Here is a 12,139-nt window from a genome sequence, read left to right as displayed (position 1 = left end):
GTCATTCTACCATCCATACATTCATTGATCTATCTATCTATCTATCTATCTATCTATCTATCTATCTATCTATCTATCTATCTATCTATCTATCTATCTATCTATCTATCTATCTATCTGTCTGTCTGTCTGTCTGTCTGTCTGTCTGTCATTCTACCATCCATCCATTCATTGATCTATCTATCTATCTATCTATCTATCTATCTATCTATCTATCTATCTATCTATCTATCTATCTATCTATCTATCTATCTATCTGTCTGTCTGTCTGTCTGTCTGTCTGTCTGTCTGTCTGTCATTCTACCATCCATCCATTCATTGATCTATCTATCTATCTATCTATCTATCTATCTATCTATCTATCTATCTATCTATCTATCTATCTATCTATCTATCTATCTGTCTGTCTGTCTGTCTGTCTGTCTGTCTGTCTGTCATTCTACCATCCATCCATTCATTGATCTATCTATCTATCTATCTATCTATCTATCTATCTATCTATCTATCTATCTATCTATCTATCTATCTATCTATCTATCTAAGCATTATTTAAATGTTCATTTGAATTTATTTGTATTTAAATACAGATACATGGTGAAAGATTTGTTTTTTATACCAGAAACAATTTCCTAATTCATAAAAGGGAATTCTTCTCCAATCAGTTTTAGTAAACAGCAGTTGAAAAAGTGTGACATCCTGAATGGTGTTTTCCACCTTTGTACAGTGTTTTACAACATTTCTTACCAGGGATCCTCCCAAAGGACACAGCAAAAGTATGTCCTCCCAGGGGACATTTAAGAGGACATAATAACATGCAGCAATGTTTTTCAAATTTATATAAGTAAAGTTGTGTTCTCCTCCACATGTGTGAGTACAGTGTTCTTAGATTAAAAATAGATTTGGAATATAGAGAGTTTAAAGTTTATTGGGCTGACTTTACAAATTAACAACAAAACTAATTTGTTCATCCGATCTTATTGGTGAAATCACCACAATTCCACATTAAAACTTTATAGACATTTAGTTACTTAACTTAGTTACTTGATAAATAAATAAATAATACATTTACACACTGATTGAAGATTGGAACAAACAAATGTCAGTGAAATAAATAGTTTATTTTTCATGCATACATTCATTTTACTTCAACTTGAATGAAAATGGTCTTTTTCTATTAAAAATAAATGTAGAATGTGACAATGTAAGACAATATAAATACAATACAATATACTTATATAATATTGTTGTTGTATGTGCTATGTGGTTAGGAGATATGTAACATGCTTATTAACATTTTTGTTCAAAATAAAATGAATGTTTCAAGTTTACATTACTATTAGTATTTTTAATCACCTTTTTTGCCTTCAATTGTTCAATTTAAACAGTCCTGCAATGAGACAAATTCATTGTTTAAAGTTTAGTCTCTCTATTAATGGTTAAAGCCATTCAATGTTTTACGGAAACAATATTTTAATATTATGTCTCCTTACCTCATCTTTCACCTATATATGATGCATAACTGTCCTCCACATGAATAAATAGAACCTGAAAACAACTGGCTTTACTTTATCTGTTTTTGCCAGATATATTCCCAAATTCTTCAGATGCTTAGATGTTACACTCATGCTCTATTTCTGTCTTTACCCCTCATGAGAAGAAAATGAATCCTTGATTCTCCTCGTGGAGAAATTAAGCCTTGGTCTCGGGGGCAAAACCAATCCTACACTTCAGCAGGATGGAGAACTGAACATGCAGAGACAGGCATATAACAAACACAGCAACAACAGATGAACTCTCTTGTCAAATTTGGCTTAATTTAATTCTCTCATTCATTTAATTCTCGACTGTTCGATATAAAAGCTAAAATCATGTTTGAATTAAGATTCAATCTAGAATTTGTACCCCATAATCCCATAGATTTTCCCCCATAACCTTTACTTCATAATCACATAATCTGTACCCATTTAAAGTTACCCCATAATCCCATCATTTAATCCATCCTTCCATCCATTTTTACACTGTAATCCCATAATATTTTCCCCATAATTTGAACACTCTAATCCCATACATTTGATCCCTTAATATTTACTAATATTATCTATTCATCCTTCCTTCCATCCATCCATCCATGCATCCATCCATACATGCATCCATCCATCCATGCATCTATCCATCCATCCATGCATCCATCCATCCATCCATCCATCCATGCATCCATCCATACATGCATCCATCCATCCATGCATCCATCCATCCATGCATCCATCCATCCATCCATGCATCCATGCATGCATCCATCCATGCATCCATCCATCCATCCATGCATCCATCCATGCATCCATCCTTCCATCCATGCATCCATCCATCCATGCATCCATCCATCCATGCATCCATCCATCCATGCATCCATGCATGCATCCATCCATGCATCCATCCATCCATCCATGCATCCATCCATGCATCCATCCTTCCATCCATGCATCCATCCATCCATCCATCCATCCATCCATCCATCCATCCATCCATGCATCCATCCATCCATGCATCCATCCATCCATGCATCCATCCATCCATCCATGCATCCATCCATCCATGCATCCATCCATCCATCCATGCATCCATCCATACATGCATCCATCCATCCATGCATCCATCCATGCATCCATCCATCCATCCATGTCTCCATCCATGCATCCATCCATCCATCCATCCACCCATGCATCCATCCATCCATCCATCCATCCATCCATGCATCCATCCATGCAACCATCCATGCATCCATCCATCCATCCATCCATGCATCCATCCATGCAACCATCCATGCATCCATCCATCCATGCATCCATGCATCCATCCATCCATGCATCCATCCATCCATCCATCCATCCATCCACACATGCAACCATCCATCCATCAATGCATCCATCCATCCGTGCATCCATCCATCCATCCATCCATGCATCCATCCATCCATCCATCCATGCATCCATCCATGCAACCATCCATGCATCCATCCATCCATCCATCCATGCATCCATCCATCCATCCATCCATGCATCCATCCATGCAACCATCCATGCATCCATCCATCCATCCATCCATGCATCCATCCATGCAACCATCCATGCATCCATCCATCCATGCATCCATGCATCCATCCATCCATCCATCCATGCATCCATCCATCCATCCATCCATCCACACATGCAACCATCCATCCATCAATGCATCCATCCATCCGTGCATCCATCCATCCATCCATCCATGCATCCATCAAAACTATTTGTGTGTGTGTGTGTGTGTGTGTGTGTGTGTGTGTGTGTGTGCATCTCTCTCTGAGCAGTATGAAGGTCCTCAGCCATCTGAGTTGTGCATCCTGCTGGAGTGGGAGCAGTTTTTGCCAGATTAGAGAGAGGCATTGACATAGTATTCAACAGAATGTTATATGATGCCAGAATTCAGTATTTATGGGAATTATTATGTTCTCAGACTGTCCTGACTGTAAAGATGGCAGACACTCGTTCACATGTGCCTGACTCACCCACAGCAGGGCACTGTGAGACGACAGGTGAGATGGGTGCAGGGGGACAGGTGATCCAGTCCAATATTAGAAAACTCTACCTTAAGACTCTTTCATGTGTATGTACAGGTTCCTGGGCTTTGTTTTAGTGCAATATGTGAGAAGGTGGTCCTTTCAGTGTTGCTACAGATCAATGTGTCTTGTAATAAGACGTGTGTCCCTTTAGGTGTCGTTTTACAGGGGGGAAGTGCCCAGTGATCTTCCAGAGGAAGTGGCTCATAAAAGAAAAGGTCATGACAGTCAGTGGATGGCCAACTGTCCCCTCCGACTTTCTGTAAGACATCTGGAAATATCTAAAACAGGATGAATCTGTTCCTAACACTACTGAACTGCCTACCCAGCTCTGTGAACATATTCATCTAGCATCCGCTAACACGTCCTTTCACTTCAAAAAGCTAGATGCAGCACCACAAATAGAACAGAGCACAGGCATTTCTAGAGACATCTTTTTTGTCTAAAAAGCACTGCAGTCCTGTGTGAGACACTGACAAATTTAGATGGGGTGCAACGGTCAAAAACGTCTGCCTAGCACATGTGTACATAGGAAAACAATTGGAAAATGGCAAGAGATGCTAAAACGTGCATCTAATTTGAAACTAATTTGAAACATTGTGGACACTAAAACACATTCGGTGTGAACGTCCCCTTAGTTGCCAGGGTATACAGTAGATTGCCTGTTACAGATATAGAGCTCTGTTTTCATGACCGCGCTAGTCACAACGCTATGTGCAACGACCGCACGCTGCATCGTATCCATTATAGTGGGTGTTTGTGCTATCTGTGGGTGTATGCACGCAAACTGAGGGTGTATTGTATATTAAAGAAGTGGTGCAAAACGGAATTAGCTATTTTTCTGAGAACCATGTATATATGCCTAACCCTTTCTATACAAGGGGTGCATTCCTTTTAGAAGTGATCATCCCTATGCCCTATTCCCTTTGAATACTTCACCATCCACTGTGTGAGCTTTGGAGAGCTGAAAGGTGTGGGGCTCAAAAATACAATTTATTCAGGACTTTATTCATTATAAGTCATTTTGTATGGGAAACTCTGTTTTTAAGCGATCTTACCGCATGGCTATCATGATTGTTCTCCCTTTGAAGTGCCCTTCAAAGGCTGATTTATCCCATTTGGAATGCAGGGAAAGTCTAAACTCAGTTCCTGCATTTGCAGTTTGGGGATTCCACAAATTATTGATCACCTTTAATACTAACCATGCTTTGTGTGTTCAGATCATTCCAAACTGTTTCAGCATCAGAATTAGAATCTATAATGAAACCAAGCTGTGTGTATTATTCACACATTCACAGAGTTCAGACTGTGAAGGGAGGAGCTACGGCGAGCTGACACGAGGCGACCTGGAGGGTGGCAATCTGATACAAACCAGCCTGCTGTCCATCTCCATGCGCTTCAACCAGGATTGCCAAAATATCGGCATCAGCTATGACCAGCCGGAATAAATCCGAAACCAGCACAGGTGGGCATCAGATCAGAGCTGGCAGCGTGTTTGGAGCTGAGCCCACCAGCAGATGGCGCTGTTAATCACACATGAATGCCTTCATTTTAGGACTGATTTATTTAAGTCCTAAAATGCCAGTCTGGAACGGATTGTGAATCATCAGGAATGTACAGATTCAAGATATTTTTTTATTACATTGACTGTCCTCTTCAGAAGCCTCTTGTCAATTAATAAGATAATGTCAGATTTATATAGAACAGTAACAACAAACCAAAAATAATTTGTAGGGCTGTCAAACGATTAGATACATGATATGCTGGTTAATTAATCAAATGAATCGCAGTTAATCACATATGTCAAAATTTGTGGAGAAAGGCCCAAAAATAAATGCCTGTTCAGATGGAGATGCGCTTACTGCCCCCTGCTGCCCGAAACTTGTAAAACATGAAGGGTTTTTTTTTGGCTGAGGGGCATTTTTAATAGTTTTTTTTTTTTTTTTTTACACTTAATATTTTATATAATTAATCCCACTTATTATCGTATAAAGTCAACATCCCTAATATTTTGTTTTACTGTCATTTCTGCGCAAGCACACACACACACACAAATTACATCATGTAATATTGCTGTCTTTGTTATGTGTCCTAAAATGTACCCCTATTTTATATTTAGATTGTCTCTGAGCCATGCCACGTGTGCCATATTTGCTGACAAAAGGTCTTAATTCAACATTGTGATACATTGCAACAATGTGAATGACACAAATGCGAATTAAATAATCATCATCAAAATGTCATCCAGGTTCAGTTCATTCAGTTCCAGGATTTGGAAAGCATTTCTATTATGAGGACATTTCTAGTGTCCACATAATTCAAATCGCTTATAAATCATACTAAACAATGTTTTATTGAAAATGTAAAAATGCAGAAGGTTTTCTGTGAGGGTTAGGTTTAGAGGATAGAATCTATAGTTTGTACAGTATAAAAACCATTATGTCTATGGAAAGTCCTCATAATGATAGGTAGACCAACATTTGTGTGTGTGTGTATATATATATATGTGTGTTTGTGTGCGCGCGCGCGCGCTGTGTGTATATATATATATGTGTGTGTGTGTATGTGTGTGTATATATGCGTGTTTGTGTGTGTGTGTGTGCACGCACGCGCGCGTGTGTGTGTATATATGTGTGTGTGTGTATTTGTGTGTGTGTATATGTGTGTGTGTGTGTGTGCGCACACACACACACAAACACGCATATATATATACACACACACATATATATACAAACACATGCGCACACACACACACACACACACACACAAAAACGCATATATACACACACACACACATATATATATACACACACACGCGCGCGCATGCACAAACACATATATATATATATATATATATATATATATATATATACACACACACACGCGAGCGCACACACACAAACACGCATATATATACACACACATACACACACACACACAAACACACACATATATACAAAAACATGCGCACACACACACACACACAAACACACTGACAATGTTCCCCAATGCTGAGGATGGTTTATTCCAGCAGGACACTGCTCCATGCCACACAGTCAAGAGCCTGTCACGTCCAGCCCAATCTCCAGACCTGAACCCCATTGAAAACCTCTGGAATGTGTTCAAGAGGAAGATGGACAGGCACAAGCATCAAACAAAGCCGAGCTGCTTGAATTTTTGTGCCAGGAGTGGCATAAAGTCACCCAACAGCAATGTGAAAGACTGGCAGAGAACATGCCAAGACAGATGAAAGCTGTGATTGAAAATCAGGATTATTCCACCAAATATTGATTTCACTCTTCCTAAGTTAAAACATCAGTGTTGTGTTTAAAAATGAATATGAATTTGTTTTATTTGCATCATTTGAGGCCTGAAAACATCTTTTTTGTTATTTTGACCAGTTGTCATTTTCTGCAAATAAATGCTCTCAATGACAATATTTTGGGGGGGAATTTGGGAGAAATGTTGACAGTACTTTATAGAATTAAACTAAAATGTTCAATTTACTCAAACACATATCTATAAATAGTAAATCCAGAGAAGCTGGTAATTTTGCAGTGGTCTCTTAATTGTTTCCAGATCATATCAGATCATCATTATAATCTAATGCATCACAATCTTAACAGTAGGCTATTATGTCCCGCATTCATTTGAACTTTTAACAACCTAAAACACCAGCCGAACTAATCAATATATTCATATTGCATAGTTTGGCTATAATCGATTGCCATCTAAATTGATTTAGTGGCGTAGGCTAATTTATGCATTATACATTTGCAGATGAAGAAGCTCAGCAAACGCGAACAGAGAGAGGAAGATTTAAACTCTTTAAAAGAAGCTAGTATTGTTATTGTTTACAACAAGTCTAGTAATGTGCGCTAGCAAAATAAATAGGGGCAATTTTGTTGCATGTGGACACTTCCAATTCAATTCCAGCACATGTACAATCAGCACTGGTGCCCCCCAGGGATGCGTGCTCTCCCCTCTACTCTTCTCCCTGTACGCCAATGATTGCACCGCCAGTTTCATTCTTTTTTGTATTATCTCTGTATTGTTTCTGTATTGTTTGTGCACTGGAAGCTTCTGTCACCTAGACAAATTCCTTGTTTGTGTAAGCATACTTAGCAATAAAGCTCATTCTGATACTGACTTTAAACAGCAGAGAAAATATTAGATCGCGCAGTAACCGAGACGCACCAGCAGACGGCGACAAAACACTCTCGTCACGTGGCTCGTTTGGAAGACCGCATACGTCATCGTTTCAGACACTTCGAATGCGACCTTCTTTCACGGGATGGATGCGCGAGGTGTATCCTTCGTGGGCACTCACAACCCACAATTCTTTGCTTCAACGGAAATATAAAATAATAATAATAATAATATCGCTAATTTGCCCGTAAATAGGATGTTCAACCGCAAGGAATGTTAATTCCCAAGTTGAAGTACCTCAGTAGATATTAATATATAATTAAAATAAAGTATTAGACTAAAAGTACACCTGTAAAATCTATTTTATTTTCTCTTTACATCAATATAACTCTCCTAAAATGTACCTCATACATTTCCTTCCAGAGGGACTTCTCACGCAAAGCGCTCGCGCTTGATAAACAGTGGCGTGTTGTCATAGCAACCATGCTACGTTCCGTTTCCGTTTGTCCTACCAAGGCCGTCTCATTTAAACGAGGTTTGTTTAAAGGTGGACACTCGGTATACTGCAGCCTTCAAAGGACGCGACCTACCTAGCATGCAGCCTTCGAAATGAGACACAGCCTCGTGCATTTGCTCCCACCCTTTCCTCCAAAGACACACGGACGGGAGCAACACCGGCAGTATTAACTGTTATCACACTATCAACGGAGGAGACACATCAGATAAAGCCATAATAAACGGGGGAAACAGCGGAATCCGGTATGTAGCGCTGTTACACTCTTAAAAGATATTATATTTATTCCTTGCACGGGATTTTTTGTGTGTGCATTATTGTTAATATTTGTTGTGTTGCAAAAGCGAAGGCAGTCCATATAAATATATATATATAAAAAATAAAAAAAAATAAAAATAAATTATATATATATAAATGAAATAACGGAAATGATGTCGGTACAGCGGATCATATATAATGTGATCTTTTCCCGTTATGTGCCTAGACATGATTCCCCGTCGCGGCGTGACGCAAGAACGCGTCTGAAACGCAAAGGGTCACCGCTATCGCACATGAAAGACTACCGGCAAACGTTATGCACGAGTTTTTCTCGACGCGTCAAAACTAAAATGCTTTTAAGCAAGCATTCTGTCATGCCGCGTCCTTGTTTGACGCGTCGCAGACTTGCAGCAAATGTACAGCTTCGTTGATTATAACGGGTAAAACGTGCAGTGGAAATCTGTTCTTCACGCAAACATCTGTTTTTCATCATTTAGCGGTATGCGTTTTCTTTCACTGCTTTAAGTTGGTTTTCCCCCTTTGCTCCATATTAGTCATACGGAGAGATTTATGTATAGCCTATATACGCTCTGATGACCGCAGGAGTAAACGAGCCCACGGACGCGGATGCGAAGCCCCTCCACCCGTGGAATCCGCCCCCAGAGGTGGCATTGATACATACTGTATGTGGGTACAGGTATGCCAGGATGCAGCGGATCACCAACATAAGGACGCGTCGGCGTGCGCGCACTCGTGCGTCCTGCGCGCTCTTGAGAGATAGAATTGAACAGGATTCTGTGCAGCAGACTCCCATCAACGACCTCGTTCATTTCTTTACTGCTATCTTTTTCTTCTGTACACTTTGACAGTTCACTGATAAAATAAATCATCATCTGTGTACTGTGTCCTTGGACTAGCAAAGCTATTTAAAGGGATAGTTCACCCAAAAATGTAAAATTCTGTAATTTACTCACCCTCATGCCATCCCAGATGTGACTTACTTTATTCTGCTGTACACAAACAAAGATTTTTAGAAGAATATTTCTGCTCTGTTGGTCCATTCAATGCAAGTGAATGGTGACCAGAAATGTTAAGCTCCGGAAAACACATAAAGGCAGCATAAAAGTAATCCAAATGACTCCAGTAGTTAAATCTGCATCTTCAGAAGTGATATTATAAGTGTGTGTGAGAAACAGACCAATATTTAAGTACTTTTTTTGACTATAAATCTCCACTTTCACATTCTTCTTGTGTTTTTGGCGATTCACATTCTTTGTGCATATCGCCACCTACAGGACAGTGAGGAGAATTTATTTGCGGCTATCCTTATGAGGACTCTCCATAGACATAACGATTTTTATACTGTACAAACTACATATTCTGTACCCTAACCCAAACCCTACCCCTCACAAAAAACGTTCTGCATTTTTACATGTAAAAAAAAAAAACATAGTTTAGTATAAATATGGGAATGCCCAATTCCCAATGCGCTCTAAGTCCTCGTGGTGGCGTAGTAACTCAATCCAGGTGGCGGGGGACGAATCTCAGTTGCCTCCGCGTCTGAGACCGTCAATCCGCGCATCTTATCACGTGGCTTGTTAAGCGTGTTACCGTGAAGACCTAGCGCGTGTGTTCGCGCACACTATTCTCCGCAGCATCCATGCACAACACACCACACGCCCCACCGAGAGTGAGAACCACATTATAGCAACCACAAGGAGGTTACCCCATGTGACTCTACCCTCCCTAGCAACTGGGACAATTTGGTTGCTTAGGAGACCTGGCTCACTGAGCTACCCAGGCCCCACCGTTTAGTATGTTTTTTAAGCAATATGAATTATGGGGACACAAGTAAATTAGCTAATCTTTACCAAGTTTATGCATTACATTTCAGACAGTGTCACATTAAAAGGGTGTGGTTTAAGGCATAGTGGTTTACATGGGTCCTGGGCAGAGGTGCTAAATTAAGGATATTCTGGATTTGAAGCACAATACAACATTACCTCCTCTGTAGATTAGACACAGTGCTCACACTGAAACCATGACGACAGGCCTGTGGAGAAAGAGAAGAGATGAGCGACTGGACTCACTATCTTGTTGCTATACCAACAATTGTGCAGAATTATCTTTTACATCGCTCGTTGTACACATGTGCGCTACAACAACAATTACTTTTATTACATTTCACACAAATCACAAGAAAAGTGGTAGATTATCAGTTCATAAACAGTGACCACATTTACATGCACTTATAAAATGGGGTAATTTAAGGGATTAAGAGAAAGCAGTTGAACATACCTGGGTTTCTCCCGGAGAACGCGCTGGCTTATTGTGACCATGTAAATGCATAAGCAGCGTTCTAATTGGTTTTTGAGGAGTGCCCATGTGCATGAACAGACCGGAGAGCAAACATCATAGGATGAGTCCAACAACATGTCAACACAGCAGAAAGAATTCAGCATTTCTAGGAGTACAGTGGGAAAAGCACACACACCATAAACTGTTCCCATTAACAATATACACACCAATGTAAAATATAGGCTGTCCCTCACTTTCGTGTATATGCGCTTGTACGTTGGGGAATCCCATAGTTTTACATAAGAGGAAATCCCCACTATTGCAGTGCAATTCTGCTGCAAAAGTTAAGGAAACAAACACAGCAAAAAAATAATAATAATTGCGTTGATGTGGAGAAAGCCACTTACTGACCAAGTTGCATGTATACGAACACAACTCATGTAAACCCATACACTGATTTCGAGCCTTAAGCAGATTTCTGGTAATAAATGGCTTTCTGGTGTCTTTTTGCCCAATTATTTGACTTCCAAACACTTTTACTATAGCGCATGACTTTTAACGTTTGCATTACATAAACAGCTACAATTACAAGCTTGTTCAAGTGCGATCAAATTGCATGGTAGATAAACTGATAGGACATAACACTTGCGATGCAAAAGACCAGGGTACGAGTCCAGAAGAGCACGCGAGTCGACACGTGAACGGAAAGTTTCAGAGGAGCACCACAAAATGATGTGGTTGCTTTAGAAATGTTTTTTTATCTCACGTATGCTTTTTCTCACACTATCGGTTATGTTTAGGATTGACGTTTAGAGAAGGTAGGTGCGTTTTGTTTATTTAAAACTAATCTGTTTGGGAGGAAATGTAACCCACTTTTAGTGCCACACAGTGGATATTTCACCCTGGAATTGCCGCGATGCGTGTAACGAACAACGTAATACCATTTCGCTAAAATTATGCCACAGTTACATCATCAGGCGGGCGATGAGGGAGGCAGAGAGCAGTCGAAGGGAGAGATAGATATAATGTTTAAGGGGCCCAGATTTCCATTAAACTTCAAAGGCTAAACACATTTGGAGTCAGTGCACACACTTTAGATCTGTTATCAGGGTCAGAGAATGAAGGGTGGGGTTTGGTCAAAGGTATGCAGGAAAACAAAATAGAGAATATTTTTACTGGATTCTGGATTCAGGTGTGGTGAAAGAACAACTGGAACAAACCAGGTCATACCAGCTTAAAGGAGCTATTAGCAGTTTTATTTATTTTTTGTGGTATAGCACACAGAAATTGTGTGCAACCTTACGGATATTTCTGAAATAGGTGTCCTG

At 39.9% G+C, this 12,139-nt stretch overlaps 1 protein-coding gene across 1 annotated transcript in view; it reads left to right on the top strand.

Moving 5' to 3' along the window:
- Positions 1 to 8,409: 8,409 nt before the first annotated feature.
- LOC127640628 (mitochondrial glutamate carrier 1-like) overlaps positions 8,410 to 12,139 on the top strand; it is a 33,386-nt gene continuing 29,656 nt past the window's right edge. The window contains exon 1 of the mRNA XM_052123293.1: positions 8,410 to 8,500. The gene's annotated coding sequence lies outside the window, so the exon portion shown is untranslated. The remainder of the gene's footprint in view (positions 8,501 to 12,139) is intronic.

The sequence above is a fragment of the Xyrauchen texanus genome, chromosome 49 (genome assembly GCF_025860055.1).
Source record: "Xyrauchen texanus isolate HMW12.3.18 chromosome 49, RBS_HiC_50CHRs, whole genome shotgun sequence".
NCBI classification, from domain to species: Eukaryota; Metazoa; Chordata; class Actinopteri; order Cypriniformes; family Catostomidae; genus Xyrauchen; species Xyrauchen texanus.
Note: the sequence above shows the minus strand (reverse complement) of the source record. Positions and strands in the feature narration are given on the sequence as shown.